We start from the raw sequence: 18273 nt of genomic DNA, 5'->3' as shown, positions 1-18273 counted from the left end.
AGACACAAATATATGTGTTTAAAAGAGTCTGGTGTTGGCCCGAGAAATAGAAGTGTGGATTTGCATTTCCACGGGTCAAATCTCTGTATTTTCCTGCTTTTGGCATTTTTTGCCGTAAAGAAAAACAGTAATAGCGTCTCCCTGATTGTTCAGACACAAATATATCTGTTTAAAAGAGTCTGGAATACACCAGTAAATTATAACTGTGGTTTTGTTGTTCCACGGTAAAAAATCTCTATTATCCAGCTTTTGGTATTTTTTCCGTAAAGAAAAACAGTAATAGTGTCTCCCTGATTGTTCAGACACAAATATATCTGTTTAACCCCTTTACAGCCCATGACCTATTAATATGCGTCTGTGCCCTGGGCTTTAAGAGCCTGACCCGTATTAATACGTCATCGCGATCGTGCACGCACACAGGCTGTGAGGGTGCGATCGCCGCCGGGTGTCAGCTGATTGTCACAGCTGACACCCGGTACTATGTGCAGGGAGCGGTCCCACACCGCTCCCAACACATTAACCCCCAAAATGCTGCGATCGAAGTCGATCGCAGCATTGCGGTGGCAAGGGGAGGTGATCGCAATACTCACCTCCTCTTCCGGCCTCCAGCGCTGTCTGCCGCGGCTTCCCGGGTGTTGCCATGATGACCCGATGTCGTCATGACAACATCCGGGTCACCAGGCAGCAGGAACATTGTTTGGTCATGCGCAGTGCACGACCAAACAATCTTCTCACTGTGCAGCGCTGACTGCCTGCATGGCACAGGGATGGTGCTCCATCCCTATGCTATGCAGGCGATCAGAATAAAAATAGTGAAAGTCCCAGAGTGGGACAAAGTAAAAAAGTGTAAAAACTTTCAGAAAGTGAAAAAAAAATAAAAAAATTTTAAATAACTTACCGGGGACGTATTAGTACGCATATTTGCGATCCCCCCGTTCAGTGAGGGCTGCTGCGCTGAGCCCTCACTGAACGGAGCACATGTCAGCTGATTCTTACAGCTGACATGTGCCCGCAACAGCCGCGGGTGGAATCGCGATCCACCCGCGGCTGTTAACATGTTAAATGCTGCTGTCAATCTCCGACAGCAGCATTTAACGCGCGCTTCCGGGTAGCGCGTCATAAGCCCCGCCCACCGGCGACCCCGTCACGTGATCGCGGGTCGCCGATGGGCGTGCATGACAACCCAGGGTCTGCAGCAGACGCCTGTGGTTGTCATGATCTTGTCGCTATGAGCGCCACCTAGTGGTCGGCGCTCATAGCACAGGACCATTTCTGCTGCATGCAGGGGACCTGCTCGTCCCCTGTATGTAGCAGAGGCGATCGGATAGTTGCTGCTTCTAGTCTCCTATGGAGACTATAGAAGCATGCAAAAAGTAAAAAAAAAAAGTTTTGAAAAATATAAAAAAAAATAAAAAAATATAAAAGTTTAAATCACCCCCCTTTCGCCCCATTCAAAATAAAATATATAAAAAAAAACCCCACATACACATATTTGGTATCGCCGCGTTCAGAATCGCCCGATCTACCAATATAAAAAAGAGAATTAATCCGATCGGTAAACGGCGTAACGAGAAAAAAATTCTAAACGCCAGAATTACATTTTTTGGTCGCCGCAAAATTGCAATAAAATGCAATAACGGGCGATCAAAACATCGGATCTACCCCAAATGTTATCAATAAAAACATCAGCCCAGCGTGCAAAAAATAAGCCTTCACCCAGCCCCAGATCCCGAAAAATGGAGACGCCTTAGAAAATGGCGCTATTTTTTTATTTTTTTTTTTTACCAAATTTTGGAATTTTTTTTCACCACTTAAATATAAAAGAACCTATACATGTTTGGTGTCTATGAACTCGTAATGACCTGTAGAATAAGAAGGGCAGGTCAGTTTTAGCATTCAGTGAACGTGGTAAAAAAAATAAATAAAAAACAACTGTGGTATTGCACTTTTTTTGCAATTTTACCGCACTTGGAATTTTTTTTCCGTTTTCCCGTACAGGATATGGTAAAACTAGTAATGGCGTTGAAAAGTACAACTCGTCCCGCAAAAAATAAGCCCTCACATGGCCATATTGACCAAAAAATAAAAACGCTATGGCTCTGGAAACAAGGGGAGCAAAAACGAAAATGCAAAAACGAAAAATGCTCTGGGGCTTAAGGGGTTAAAAAATAAATAAAAAAAAATAATCCACCAAAAGTAAAAATATAATGTACCCATCAATAAATATTATTATGAAAAAAAAGCAAACAAACAATAAAAGTACACATATTTGGTATCACTGCGTCCAGAATGACCTGACCTATAAAACTGTCCCACTAGTTAACCCCTTCTGTGAACAAGGTAAAAAAAAAAAAAAAAACGAAGCAAAAAACAATGCTTTATCATCATACTGCCAAACAAAAAATGGAATAACACGCAATCAAAAAGGCAAATATAAATAAAAACGGTACCGCTGAAAACGTCACCTTGTCCCGCAAAAAACAAGCCACCAGACAGCTCCATCATCAGAAAAATCAAAAAGTTAAAGCTCACAGAATAAAGCGATGCAAAAAATATTTTTTTCTATAAAATAGCTTTCATTGTGTAAAAGCGCCAAAACATAGAAAAACGATATAAATGTGGTACCGCTGTAAACGTACTGACCCAAAGAATAAAGCTGCTTTATCAATTTTTCCACACGCGGAACAGAATAATAAAAAAACAAAAAAAACAATTCCTGAATTGTTGGTTTTTGTTTATTCTGCCTCCCAAAAATCGGAATAGAAAGCGTTCAAAAAATGACACGTGCCTGAAAATGGCACCAATAAAAACGTCAACTCATCCCGCAAAAAACAAGCCATCACATGACTCTGTCTGCCAAAATCTGGAAAAATTATAGCTCTCAAAATATGGCGATGCAAAAACTAGATTTTCCAAAAAATGCGTCTTTTAGTGTGTGATAGCTGTCAATCATAAAAACCCCATATGATTCTGGTATCTCTGTAATTGCACCGACCCGAAGAACAAAAGTCGTCTAATCACTTATACCGCACGAGGAACGGCGTAAAAAATAAACTCTCAGGTTAGGGTTGTGCTAGGGTTAGGGTTGTGCTAGGGTTAGGGTTGTGCTAGGGTTAGGGTTGTGCTAGGGTTAGGGTCGGGCTAGGGTTAGGGCTGGGGTTGGGTTTAGGGTTGGGGTTAGGGTTGTGTCTAGATGCATAATGAGCACTTGGAACCCCCAGGTGCTTCACAAATTAATCTGCAAAATTAAAAAAGTGTTTTTTTTCCACTTTTTCATTTTTACGAATCAATTTGTGAAGCACCTGGGGGTTCCAAGTGCTCACTATGCATCTAGATAGGTGCCTTGGGGGGTCTAGTTTCCAAAATGGGGTCACTTGTGGGGGAGCTCCAATGTTTAGGCACACAAGGGCTCTCCAAAGGCAACATGGTGTCCGCTAACAATTTGAGCCGATTTTCCATTCAATTTGTTAGCGGACACCATGTCGCGTTTGGAGAGCCCCTGTGTGCCTAAACATTGGAGATCCCCCACAAGTGACCCCATTTTGGAAACTAGACCCACAAAGGCACCTATCTAGATGCATAGTGAGCACTTGGAACCCCCAGGTGCTTCACAAATTTATTCGTAAAAATGAAAAAGTGGAAAAAAAAATACTTTTTCATTTTTACGGATTAATTTGTGAAGCACCTGGGGGTTAAAAATGCTCACCACCCATCTAGATAAGTTCCCAGGGGGGTCTAGTTTCCAAAATGGGGTCACTTGTGGGGGGTTTCCACTATTTAGGCACATCAAGGGCTCTACAAACGCAACATGGCGTCCGCTAATTATTCAAGCAAATTTTACAATCGAAAATTCAAATGGTGCCCCTTCCCTTCCGAGCTCTGCTGTGCACCCAAACAGTGGATTTTCCCCACATATGGGGTATCTGCGTGCCCAGGGGAAATTGCACAACAAATCTTGGAGTCCATTTTTTCCTGTTACCCCTGCAAAAATAAAAAAAATTGGGTCTAAAGTAACATTTTTGTGAAAAAAGTTAAATGTTCATTTTTTTCTTCCACATTCCAAAAATTCCTGTGAAGCACCTGAAGGGTTAATAAAGTTCTTGAATGTGGTTTTGAGCACCATGAGGGGGTGCAGTTGTTAGAATGGTGTCACTTTTGTGTATTTTCTGTCATAAAGACCTCTCAAAGTGACTTCAAATATGATGTGGTCCCTAGAAAAATGGTTTTGTAAATTTTGTTGGAAAAATGAGAAATCGCTGGTCAACTTTTAACCCTTATAGCTCCATAAAAAAAAAAATATTGGTTCCAAAATTGTGCTGATGTAAAGAACACATGTGGGAAATGTTATTTATTAACTATTTTGTGTGACATATCTCTCTGATTTTAAGGGCATAAAAATTTAAATTTTGAAAATTGCAAAAGTTTCAAAATTTTCACCAAATTTCCATTTTTTTCACAAATAAATGCAAGTGATATGGAAGAAATTTTTCCACAATCATGAAGTAGAATATGTCATGAAAAAACATTCTCAGAATCAGGGGGATCCGTTGAAGCGTTCCAGAGTAATTACCTTATAAAGTGACAATGGTCAGAATTGTAAAAATTGGCCTGGTCATTAACGTGCAAACCACCCTCGGGGGTAGAGGGGTTAAAAGAGTCTGGCATACACCAGTAAATTATAACTGTGGTTTTGCTGTTCCACGGTAAAAAATCTCTATTATCCAGCTTTTGGTATTTTTTCCGTAAAGAAAAACAGTAATAGTGTCTCCTTATTGTTCAGACACAAATATATCTGTTTAAAAGAGTCTGGTATACACCAGTAAATTATAACTGTGGTTTTGCCGTTCCATGGTAAAAAATCTCTATTATCCAGCTTTTGGTATTTTTTCCGTAAAGAAAAACAGTAATAGTGTCTCCCTGATTGTTCAGACACAAATATGTCTGTTTAAAAAAGTCTGGTATACACCAGTAAATTATAACTGTGGTTTTGCCGTTCCACGGTAAAAAATCTCTATCATCCAGCTTTTGGTATTTTTTCCGTAAAGAAAAACAGTAATAGTGTCTCCCTGATTGTTCAGACACAAATATATCTGTTTAAAATAGTCTGGTGTAGGCCCGAGAAATAGAAGTGTGGTTTTGCAGTTCCACGGGTCAAATCTCTGTATTATCCTGCTTTTGGCATTTTTTGCCGTAAAGAAAAACAGTAATAGTGTCTCCTGATTGTTCAGACACAAATATATCTGTTTAAAAGAGTCTCGTGTAGGCCCGAGAAATAGAAGTGTGGTTTTGCAGTTCCACGGGTCAAATCTCTGTATTATCCTGCTTTTGGCATTTTTTGCCGTAAAGAAAAACAGTAATAGTGTCTAATGATTGTTCAGACACAAATATATCTGTTTAAAAGAGCCTGGTATACACCAGCAAAATTATAAGGCTGTGTGCCCACGTAGCATTTTTCAAGCGTATATGCTGCGGAATTTCCGCAGCGTAAACGCTTGAAAAACGCATGTATATCCGCACCCCATGGTCCCCAATGGGATTCCGCAAGTTCTATGCACATGCTGCGGATTTTTCCGCAGCGTTTATGCCGCGTTCAAAAATCCGCAGCATGTCATTTAATTTTGCGTTTCCGCGTGCGGAATTCCGCATGCGTTTTTCCGGGAGAGGACTTGCATTTATGCAGCAGAAATTTTCTGCTTCATAAATGCAACGTGGGCACATAGCCTAACTGTGGTTTTGCCGTTCCATGGTAAAAAATCTCTATTATCAAGATTTTGGTATTTTTTCTGTAAAGAAAAACAGTAATAGTTTCTCCCTGAGTGTTCAGATTGTTTAAAAGAGTCGGGTGTAAGCCAGAGAAATAAAACTGTGGTTTTCCTCTTCCACGGTTCTAATCTCCTTTTTTTTTACTCTTTTTCCATTGATAGTGCGAGTGTAAGCTATTTTAACTTCATTTACAATGGGCAAGGCGCGTGGCAAGGGACGTGGAACTGGACGTTCTGGTGATGGTGCGTGCAGAGGACAGGGCCGTGGCCAAAGTGAAAATGTGACACAACCAACAGCCACATCTTCTCACTCCCAGTTCTTGACCGAATTACTAGGGAAGCACAGAACAACACCAGTATTGCGAACTGATCAGTGTGAACAGGTTATTAATTGGATAGCAGATAATACTTCCAGTTACCTGGGCACCACCACCTCTGGTCTGTCTTCCACACAGTCAAATCTTAGTAGCCGTGAGTCTCGACCGCATACTCCTCCTCACTCTGATGCTCCTTCCTCCCACCATGTCGAGTGTCGTCAGACAGCAACTGATCCCACACTTGGACACTCTGAAGAGCTGTTCACTGGTCCATTTCCAGATTTGTGCCCCTCGCCTGCTCCGCTTGAAGTGGTGGAAGAGGAGATCCCATGTAGTGATGCCCAAATATTTGAACAGCCACGGCCACAGGAAGTCGACGCTGGCAATTTGTCACAAGAGGTGGACGATGACAAGACGCAATTGTCAGGAAGTGAGGGAGAGGATCGTGGTGCGCAAGTGGAAGAGGAGAAGGTGGTGGATGATCTAGTAACTGACCCATCATGGCAGGAGGACATGCAGAGCGAGGCCAGCAGCACACAGGGTGAGGGAGGCAGAGTACCCCAACAGGCAGGAAAAAGCACTGTGGTGGCCGCACACAGAAGACAGGCAACAGTTCCCCGTAACACAAACATGAGGGACGTTGCCAGTACAACCTGTAGGTCTTCCAGAGTCTGAAATTTTTTTAAAGACTCTGCTGATAACCCCAAAAAGGCCATTTGTACAACCTGCCATGCCAGCATCAGCAGGGGTGACAAAACTACCAGCCTGATCACCACCAGCATGATCAGGCACATGGCAGTAAAGCACCCGACTTTGTGGGGTGAACCCCAGGGTCCACAACCAGTGTCAGTGGGTGTCACCACTGCTTCTTCCGCTGTTGTGTGTGCAAGGCAATCCCCTGTCCATACTGCATGCAAAGATGCCCTCTCCTCTCAGTCTTCACTTGTTATGGCAGTTTCTCAAGAAACAGCATCAACGTCCACGTCCCATCGAAGCGTTCAATTGTCCATATCCCAGACCTTTGAATGCAAACGGAAATTCGCAGCCAACGCCCCACAGGCCACAGTCCTAAATTCGCACATTTCACGACTGCTTGCGTTGGAAATGCTGCCTTTTAGGCTGGTGGAGACGGAATCCTTCCACAACATTATGGCGGTGGCCATCCCTCGGTACTCGGTCCCCAGCCGACACTATTTTGCCCGGTGTGCCATCCCCGCACTACACAAGCACGTGTCCCAAAACATCTGCTGTGCCCTCAACAACGCAGTTACTGGGAGAGTCCACCTGACAACGGACACGTAGACAAGTGCTTGTGGCCAGGGACGGTACATCTCCCTGACGGCACACTGGGTAAACATAGTGGAAGCCAGGACCCAGTCGGACCTTGGGACGGAACACATCCTCCCCACACCGAGGATTGCGGGCCCTATGTCAGTCAGAGTTGCCCCCACAGTGTACAGCTCCTGCGCATCATCCTCCTCCTCCTCCTCATGTTCAGCCTCCATCTCAGATATCACCACATCAGTTACAAGCTGGAAGCACTGCAGTACTGCCTCCGCCAAGCGGCAACAGGCTGTGCTGAAGCTCATAAGCTTAGGTGATAAACCTCACACTGCTTATGAGTTGTGGACAGCTGAGAAAGAGCAGGCAGATCTGTGGCTGAGACCGCTGGACCTACATCCAGGCATGGTCATGTGTGACAATGGCCGTAACCTGGTGGCGGCTCTGAGGCGAGGCGAGATCACACACGTACCATGCCTGGCTCATGTGCTTAACCTCGTGGTTCAGCGGTCTCTTAAATCGTACCCCGAGTTGCCAGATCTGCTCGTCAAAGCTACAGCTTCCGCCGCCCTTGCTGTGTTGCAGCAGCGTTTGCAGCTTCCGTCACACCGACTGGTGTGTGATGTCCCCACACGTTGGAACTCTACCCTCCACATGTTGCAAAGGATTTGTGAGCAGAAGAGAGCAGTTGTGGAGTACCAGCTGCAACAAGGCCGTCGATATTCAGGTCAGACTCCACACATAAGACCTCAGGAGTGGACCTGGATGTCTGACATATGTACCATCTTGACAAACTTTGAGGAGTCCACCAAGATAGTGAGTGGCGATGACGCCATCATTGGCGTCAGCATTCCACTTGTCTGTCTTTTGCAACGCTCTCTGCAGAGAATTAAAGAGGAGGCATTGCAGCCAGAGTATGATGAGATGGATCAAGAAGCCGTAGCGGTCGATTACACACAGCCCAGCCTCATCTCATCCCAACGTGCATTGGGGGACAATGAGGGAGAGGAGGAGGAGGGAGAACAGGAGCTTGTATCATGCGCTGTAGACGGTAGTACCTGTACAACTGTCATACCGTCGGTTCAGCGTGGGTGGCCTGAGGACAGGGGGAGGAGGAGGGGGAGGAGGAGGAGAGCATGGTCAGTCGACATCTAGGTGAGGACACGGAAGTCTTGCCCGTTACCAGTCTGGCACGCATGGCTGACTTTATGTTACGCTGCCTTAACCGTGACCCTCGCGTTGTCAAAATGTTGGGTGACAGTCATTACTGGTTGGTGACACTTTTAGACCCCCGCTACAAGGAGAACTTTCACTCTCTTATTCCTGAGGTGGAGAGGTCTACAAAAATGGGGCAGTACTAGAAGGCCCTTGCTGCAGAACTGTTAAAAAAATTCCCATCTGAACACGCTAGTGGCAGAGGTCACAGTTCGTTGCCCAACCAAGGCGTACATGCGAGAGAGACGCAACTCCAATCCAGCAGAGGCAGGGGAACACTGTCATTGTTCTGGGACAGTTTTCTGAGACCCGCCCAGTTTACAGGCCCTGAGGCGCGGGGTACTCTCACAAGGAGTGGAAAGTTTCAAAAGATGGTGAGGGAGTACCTTGCCGACCGTACCAGCATCCTCCGTGATTCCTCTGTGCCTTTTCATTTTTGGGTATCCAAGCTGGACACTTGGATTGAACTCGCTCTGTACGCCTTGGAGGTCCTGGCCTGCCATGCCGCTAGCGTGTTATCGGAGCGTGTTTTTAGTGCCGCTGGGGGAATTGTAACTGATAAGCGCACTCGCCTGTCAACTGACAATGCTGACAAGCTGACCCTTATCAAAATGAACAAGGGCTGGATTGGGCCAGACTTCTCATCACCACCAAATGACAGCAGAGTAACATAAAGTCAAATCCACAGTGTTATTTCGGGAGGTGTATTCTCATGGACCGCTTCACATCCACACATGGGTATACGCTTCCTCATGTCGACTGCTTTATGCTCTTCTCCTTATCCTCAGCCTCCACCACCACTATACCACCACGGGGACCATGGTCCGTGTTGCCATTATTGCAAGTTCCTCCGTCCTTATTTTTGGCAGCTTTTGCTTGGAAGGCATAAGCAAAGACTATGGGAGACCCACTCCCCAATAATGGGAATAATGTTTTTAAGATGCTGTACTGTATGGCTCTTGTAAGGGTCATTAAAACCGTCTTGTTAAGCTACTGTGACCTCCACGTCTCTTCCAAGGGGCATTAAAACCATCTTGTTAAGCTACTGCAACCTCCACGTCTCTTCCAAGGGGCATTAAAACAGTCTTGTTAAGCTACTGGGACCTCCACGTCTCTTCCGAGGGGCATTAAAACCGTCTAGTTAAGCTACTGCGACCTCCACGTCTCTTCCAAGGGGCATTAAAACCGTCTTGTTAAGCTACTGCGACCTCCACGTCTCTTCCAAGGGGCATTAAAACCCTCTTGTTAAGCTACTGTGACCTCCACCACTTTTCCAAGGGGCATTAAAACCGTCTTGTTAAGCTTCTGCGACCTCCACCACTTTTCCAAGGGGCATTAAAACAGTATTGTTAAGCTACTGTGACCTCCACCACTTTTCCAAGGGGCATTAAAACCATCTTGTTAAGCTACTGCGACCTCCACGTCTCTTCCAAGGGGCATTAAAAGCGTCTTGTTAAACCACTCTGAACTCCACAGCTCTACCGAGGGGCATTGAAATGTTGTTTTTAATTAACTCTAACCTCCACGACTTTTCCAACGGGCATTGCATTTCCTCCTAACTTTTGGCAACTTTTTCTTGGAAGGCATAAGCAAAGACTATGGGACACCCACTCCCCAATAATGGGAATAATGTTTGTAATATGCTGTACTGCATGGCTCTTGTAAGGGGCATTGCAAGTTCCTCTGTCCTAATTTTTGGCAGCTTTTGCTTGGAAGGCATAAGCAAAGACTATGGGAGACCCACTCCCCAATAATGGGAATAATGTTTGTAATATGCTGTACTGCATGGCTCTAGTAAGGGGCATTGCAAGTTCCTCCGTCCTAATTTTTGGCAGCTTTTGCTTGGAAGGCATAAGCAAAGACTATGGGAGACCCACTCCCCAATAATGGGAATAATGTTTGTAATATGCTGTACTGCATGGCTCTTGTAAGGGGCATTGCAAGTTCCTCCGTCCTAATTTTTGGCAGCTTTTGCTTGGAAGGCATAAGCAAAGACTATGGGAGACCCACTCCCCAATAATGGGAATAATGTTTGTAATATGCTGTACTGCATGGCTCTTGTAAGTAGCATTGCAAGTTCCTCCGTCCTAATTTTTGGCAGCTTTTGCTTGGAAGGCATAAGCAAAGACTATGGGACACCCACTCCCCAATAATGGGAATAATGTTTGTAATATGCTGTACTGCATGGCTCTTGTAGGGGGCATTGCAAGTTCCTCCGTCCTAATTTTTGGCAGCTTTTGCTTGGAAGGCATAAGCAAAGACTATGGGAGACCCACTCCCCAATAATGGGAATATTGTTTTCAAGATGCTGTACTGTATGGCTCTTGTAAGGGGCATTAAAACCGTCTTGTTAAGCTACTGTGACCTCCACCACTTTTCCAAGGGGCATTAAAACCGTCTTGTTAAGCTACTGTGACCTCCACCACTTTTCCAAGGGGCATTAAAACCGTCTTGTTAAGCTACTGCGACCTCCACGTCTCTTCCGAGGGGCATTAAAACAGTCTTGTTAAGCTACTGTGACCTCCACCACTTTTCCAAGGGGAATTAAAACCGTCTTGTTAAGCTACTGCGACCTCCACCACTTTTCCAAGGGGAATTAAAACCGTCTTGTTAAGCTACTGTGACCTCCACGTCTCTTCCAAGGGGCATTAAAACCGTCTTGTTAAGCTACTGTGACCTCCACCACTTTTCCTAGGGACATTAAAACCATCTTGTTAAGCTACTGTGACCTCCACCACTTTTCCAAGGGGTATTAAAAATGTCTTGTTAAGCTACTGCGACCTCCACGTCTCTTCCGAGGGGCATTAAAACCGTCTTGTTAAGCTACTGTGACCTCCACCACTTTTCCAAGGGGCATTAAAACCGTCTTGTTAAGCTACTGCGACCTCCACCTCTTTTCCAAGGGGCATTAAAACCATCTTGTTAAGCTACTGTGACCTCCACGTCTCTTCAAAGGGGCATTAAAACCGTCTTGTTAAACCACTCTGAACTCCACAGCTCTTCCAATGGGCATTGAAATGTTGTTTTTAATTACCTCTAACCTCCACGACTCTTCCAACGGGCATTGCATTTCCTCCTAATTTTAGTCATCTTTTGCTTTTCAATGCAAAGGCGAAAACTAAGGTAGACCCCCTCCCTAATAATGGGTAGAAGGTTTTTAGTACGCTGTAATCCACATCTGTTTCAAGGGGCATTGCAGTTCCTCATAATTTTTGGAAAGCCTTCCATTCACTGCTTAGGCCAACAGTGTACAGGAGACCCAGTTGCTATAAATGTAAAAAACGGTTTAGTTAAGGCCCTCTGACCTCCATGTCACTTCCAATGGTCATTGGAGTGCCTCGAAATTTTTGGTAGGCATTGCACTCACTGTATGCCCTATAACTGTGTAGCCGAACCGCTCCTTTTGGTACAGAAACATATCCTACAAGACATGTGTGGTTGACTGGCCTGATATTGATGTGAATGGTCCCTGTTCCTCCTGCTCTTTCTCCTTTGCCACCACCTCATCCATCATTTATCACCTGAAGCTTTGTTTTAACGGAAGTCATAGAACTGGGATAGTAGCAGGAAAACATCTAGCAATCCTCGGAGGAGGTAGGATATGCGCCAAAACGCTGACCACCTCAGGCCTAGCCGCTACTAAATACATGCGCTTGCATTCCAAGAAAACAAAGCAGATGCTAACTTCTATCATAATCATCATGCTCCTCACCTTGGCACTCTCAACTCCCCTGATGGAGAAGCCAGGGCCCACCGGAGGAGTCTGGTTCTCTGGTGGGCTCGTTCAATGCTGCCCTAAAGTAGGCCAGGCTAAGAAAAGTGTGTGGGAAGGTGACAGGTGAAATAGGGGCGGCTGGGGACCGTTTATGGACACCCGGCCGCCCCCAGGCGGCTGGGGACCGTGTGTGGCCACCCGGCTGCGGGACAGCTGGGGACTGAGTATGGATACCTCGCTGCCGAAGCAGCCATGAGGTAGTGACCAGCTTCAGCCTCCTCCAAACTAAAAGGCCCCATTTCAAGTGCAAGCTAGCAGTATGGTATTGCAGCCTGCAGGTGGGTGGGTGGTTGGCTGCATATTTGCGCTTGCATTGCAAGGAATAGGGGAGGTACAATTGAACACTGCCCTGGGACAAGGACTTGCACGGGGATAGTTGCAAGTCTGTATCTTCTGATGCGGCAAGGATCACTTCTGATGGGCACACTTTTAGGCAGTGACCTGGGTGTCAGAGATGCTTCCAGGGGTCTTCCCCATGCTGTTCCCATGTCTTTTCAGCACTGTATGCATGTGTCACACAGCACATGGCCAGATAAGGTTGTAAAATGTTAAAATGACATTTCCTGGTGAATGCATTTGTCACAGTTGAAAGTAATACAAAAGTGCAAAAACACATAAAAAATGCTACTTGTGAACATAGCCCAAGGTGTGGAGGAGTATTTTGTTTTTGGTTATTTATTTTACCTTATACACAAGTCTTTACCCTGGAAAGGAAGTTCCTTCACATATTTCACAGGAAAACCGTTTCAATTTCGTTTTTGAACGTTTTATTGTGAGCCTGTAAAAGTGGCTTAATACCTCTGACCACATTGTTGACAGCAGTGCCTGGAGGCCAGAAATGCTACCTGGGGCGATGCCCATGCTGTCCCCATGTCTTTTGAGCACTGTCACTATCGTTTTGGGCACTTTTTAGGCTTTCTACAGACTGCCGGGGGTGCCGCCGCAAAAATGCTCGGGTCTCCCATAGACTAACATTGGGCTCGTTGCTCGGGTCGAGCATCCGAGTATCACGGTGAGCTCGGCCCGAGCTTCGAGCACCCGAGAATTTTAGTGTTCGCTCAACACTAGTTAGCACACAAAACAACAACCTTGCACAGGCACCTCCATTTTGGAGGAGGTGCCTTACAAAGGGGAAGTCCTTCGGCCATTGGCCGGGGTCACTTTAGGATGGTGCGCGGCCCCTTTAAGAGGGAGGGAGCACGCGTGCGCCCTAAGCACAGTGCCCGGGAAGCTGCGCACGGTGCGTGCCACAGCAGCAGCAGGAGGGGAGCAGGAAGACGCCAGACCGGGACCGCGGCAGTGAGGGGAACGGCATCTCTGCTACAGAACCCCCCCTTTGCGCCCCCTCTTCTTTAGGCCTGCGAGAAATTTTTTAAGAAGATGAGGGGCATGAATGTTCTCCCTGGGTTCCCAAGACCTCTCCTCCGGGCCAAACCCCTTCCAATCCACAAGAAAGAAAGTCTTTCCTCTTACCCTCTTGGTGGCCAAAATGTTCTCTACCTCAAAGACGTCCTCAGCGGAGACTGGAGCTGGGGTGGTACCTGGATCGTCAGAGAAAGTATTAAGAACAACTGGTTTGAGGAGGGATACATGAAAGGAGTTGGGAATCCGTAAGGTGATCAGAAGTTTCAGCTTGTAAGCCACGGGATTAATTTGGTTCAGAACCTCGAACGGACCAATGAACCGCGCACCCAACTTATAAGAAGGTATCTCGAGACAGACATATTTGGTGGAAAGCCAGACCTTGTCTCCCGGACGGAATAGAGGCGGATCCAGACGTCTCTTATCAGCATGTTTCTTCATCCGCTCGGAGGACTTAAGAAGCGCAGATCTAGTGTCTTCCCAAATAGCTGAAAATTCGCTGACAAGAGATTCCACAGCAGGATTGTCCACTGAAGAGGAGACGGGAATCAAAATCCGGGGGTGACGACGTAGACCACAAAAAACGGGGATTTAGTAGAAGACTCGTTCTCATGGTTGTTAAAGGAAAACTAGGCCTAGGGCAGGAGCTCAACCCAATCGCTATGGTGAGCGTTGACAAAGTGCCGTAGAAAGCTGGTAAGTTTCTGATTGATACGTTCCAATTGACCATTGGACTGAGGATGATAAGCAGAAGAGAAATCCAAAGAGACATCCAGCTGCTTGCACATGGCTCTCCAGAAGCGCGAAGTGAATAGAACTCAGCGATCCGAGACAATGTGGAGGGGTTGGCTGTGAAGACGGAAGATGTGATGGATGAAGTCCTTAGCCAGCACAGATGCAGATGGAAGACCAGGCAGAGGGATGAAGTGGGCCATCTTAGAAAAGCGGTCGGCGACCACCCAAATGACAGTACAACCGGCAGAAACAGGGAGATCCTTAATGAAGTCAATTGCAATGTGTTGCCACAGAGCAGAAGGCACGGTTACAGGAAGGAGACGGCCGGCTGGAAGGTGCCTGGGAACCTTGTTACGGGCACAAGAGGAACAAGCCGCTACAAAGTCCGCAACATCCTTGCGCAGGAAAGGCTATCAGTAATGTAGGGCAATGAGCAGAAAGGTCTTCCTCTGGCCAGCATGACCGGCTAGTTTGGATGAATGACCCCAGGGTAGAACCTTCTTCCGATCCGGAACCGCTACAAAGGTCTTACCAGGTGGAAGATGAAATAGGTCAAACGGAGAAACAGTCATTACTTTGGAGGGGTCAATGATATGTAGAGGCTCCTCCTCATGGTCGAAAGACAGGAATGAGCGGGATAGAGCATCAGCTTTAATGTTCTTGTCCGCTGGGTGGTAGTGCAGAGTGAAGCAGAATCGGGCAAAGAATAGAGACCACTTGGCCTGATGCAGATTTAGTCTTTGGGAGTTCTGCAAATAAGCGAGGTTCTTATGGTCAGTGTAGATGACCACCGGGTGCAGAGCCCCCTCAAGCAAATAGCGCCACTCCTTCAGCGCTAACTTGATGGCAGGCAGTTCTCGATCTCCTATAGAGTAGTCACGTTCGGACGAGGAGAAGAGCTTGGAGAAGAATCCGCAGCTCACCATTCGCCTGGATGAGGATTTCTGGGTGAGCACTGCTCCGGCCCCGGAGGAGAAGGCATGAACCTGCAGGAAGAACTGCTTGTTGCAATCCGGACGGTGTAGCACAGGAGCGGAGGAGAAGGCTTGTTTAAGGGAGACGAAGGCCCTCTCCACTTCGGAAGTCCATTCCCTGGGATTTGCTCCTTTACGGGTGAGCGCAGAGATGGGAGCAGTCAGGGAGGAGAAATGAGGAATGAAGAGGCGATAATGTAGCGCCCTGCTGCGCACTGGTGCCACAGATCCCAGAGGGGTGCATGGATGGAATTCTCAACCCAAGTCCACTAGATGGAGCCCTGTCAGCTAGTCTGGCCAGTGAGAGCCTGGAGTGGGCTAGAAAGCAAGTGAGAGTTCCTGTCAGGCACAAACAGGGACAGAACTCAGAGAGTCTGCTCAGGGAGTCTGCATGAGAGAGTCTGCAGAATGAGGAGAAGAAGGAGAAACGCATAGGGGGCAGAAGAGCATAACAGGCTCACCCCGAACCATATACCGGACACCGGGTCCGCGCCTACAGGGATCTTTATGACCAGTAGGAACAACCGGAATCCCTGGAGAACTACAAGTCCCAGGTTAACCAACTGCTGACCACAGCAATAGGGTTAGGTACCACTAAGGCTCCAGCGACCAGGAATATTGGGAACCAGGAGAAAACCCTACCGCCAGGTCAATAGGTACAAGAAGGAAGCAGTAAGCGAGCCAGGCCTAGCTCCAGGCAGGCCCGGAGCTTAGAGAGTAAAAGACACAGATCAGGAGGCCTTACACCCGCTCACTGGGGAGAGTCCAGAAATGTACCCTTCGCCCTGAGTGCCCTGGACCGTACCTGCATCACCACCAGTAAAGGTATTGAAGTTTACCCTTGTGTGTGTGCCTGTACTTCCTCTGGGACCGTCCTGCCGTCTGCCTCCTGCTTCCACCATCTTTATACACCGCTACACTGCCCTGAGGCCTGCTCCACCTGTGGGGAGCTGTCCCATCATAGCTGCCCCTAACATCAGCCTCAGTGGACTGTCGCAGCGCTGGTAACCTCTTACCAGAATACACAGGTGGCATCACGAATAATCCCAAAATCCCCATATAATACAAATTCCCCTTTTCAGTGACCGCCCTGGGCCACGGACCGGGCCAGCCACCGTGATATCCCCCGCAAGCAGCCACAAGGCCCGGCAGCCGAGTACCCCACGGCCCTGGGGGCGAGTCATCTTTTGGCGTAACGAACAGGATTTCGTGCCCCCTGCAACGACGGAGTATTGTGCCCGTTTCCACCGGTTACTGTGCGCCTTTAATAAGAACTGTGTGTTTAACTGTGGCGAAGATCGCCGCCATTACTGTGTTGCCGCGCGGGAAGAAGGGCGTAACCGCGGGAAACTGAGAGGCGTACCTGCTGAAGCGCGCGAAGCCCAGGACACGCCCCTCGCCACGACGACGAACCAGGAAGCGCAAGGTCCTGGATGGAGTCCAGTGAGCGCCCTGACGTCAGACGCAAGCGACGCAAGGTCCTGAAAGGAGACCATCGCCTGCGGAGCTGTGGCCTACCGGAAGAAAAGTAAAGAAGGTAGGCCACGGTTCACTAGGGGGGCGCAACGATGTCCGAAGCCCAGCAGAACACCGCGGCCCTCGAAAACGCCTAGCAGGAGTCTCTTTGTCTGGTGCTCCTCAGACAGGAGCAGTCACTGCACCAGCAGGAGCTGTGGCACGGATGGTGCCCATGGCTCTACAGCATGCCCTAAATGTTCAGAGGGTGAGGGAATTGTTGGAACAGGACACCCTGACTGAACGGGAGAATGACCAGGACGGGTCACCCACCTCCCATAACCAGGCGCAGCCCAGGAGGGGGCGCCCTTGAGCTACTAGTTTCCCGGTAGCTCTCATGTAACCTGAACTTGGAGTCCATGAACTATGAGCGGTCCCACCATTGTACGTAGTTTGCACCTCCTGAGGTGCCCCCTGGTGGTTTTCACAAGACCACCACCACTAAAACCTGCTTGGCGTGGCCAAACCAGTGGTCCTACACCAGTCCTGCAGCCCGCCCAGGACCTTCATTGGGGGTTTGGAGCAGGTCCCCCACAAGCCAGCTTACCCGGATGAGAGGGACACACCCGAGGAGGGATCTCATCAAAACTGGTCATTGCAGAACGTAAAGTTGTGTTGCTGCTAATGTGCGAGGAAGTTACGCGAAACGCGCGTCGGGGCTGCAGTCTGGCTGGGTGGTTACCTGTGTCCCTATGGGTAAGTCTTTCACTGCACTTACTGTCTTGATATGACCGTCTTGACTTCTCTCCTTGCCACTTAGGCCTCCAGTCCATAATATGTGATTTTCTTGTATTTGCACTATTGATGTGACTTACGGATTGTGCGATTCTTTATGTTAGGCTGGTCAATCCTTACCCTATGGGGGACCCATCCATAATTGCCATTTCTGCATCGTGTTTTCCCTACCCCGTATGATCTATTGTTATACGTGATATATGTGATTTTAATTTCTCTATTAATAAAGACTATCTTATACACTTACAACTGCTTTTTGAGGGTTTTATACTCCACTTTTTGAAGGTTTAATGTTTGTTAGGGAGTACCCTGACCATTTATTATGTCATTATACTATGGTGTTCGGTCCATTTTTTTCTATAATGTGCGTGTGCAGCCCACAAACTGTTTCCTTGTACATAATTGCACTCCCTGGAGTGCCTCTAAAGCTACCTATGCAGTGAAATGGACACCCTGTTAGGGGACTCGCTGACATTTGCTCAAAAACTTTAACTATTGTATATATGTGTATTATTGAATATGTTTTTGCAATGTTCAAGAAATGTGCCTCCCATAAAGGGAAGAAATGTTATTGTTAACCTGTTTTTGAAAATTGCTTCAGT

The sequence above is a fragment of the Phyllobates terribilis genome, unplaced genomic scaffold (genome assembly GCF_046119375.1).
Source record: "Phyllobates terribilis strain yellow unplaced genomic scaffold, ASM4611937v1 Scaffold_14__1_contigs__length_39327217, whole genome shotgun sequence".
In the NCBI taxonomy this organism is placed as follows: domain Eukaryota; kingdom Metazoa; phylum Chordata; class Amphibia; order Anura; family Dendrobatidae; genus Phyllobates; species Phyllobates terribilis.
The sequence above is the reverse complement of the archived record's forward strand: the minus strand, read 5'-3'. Positions refer to the sequence as shown.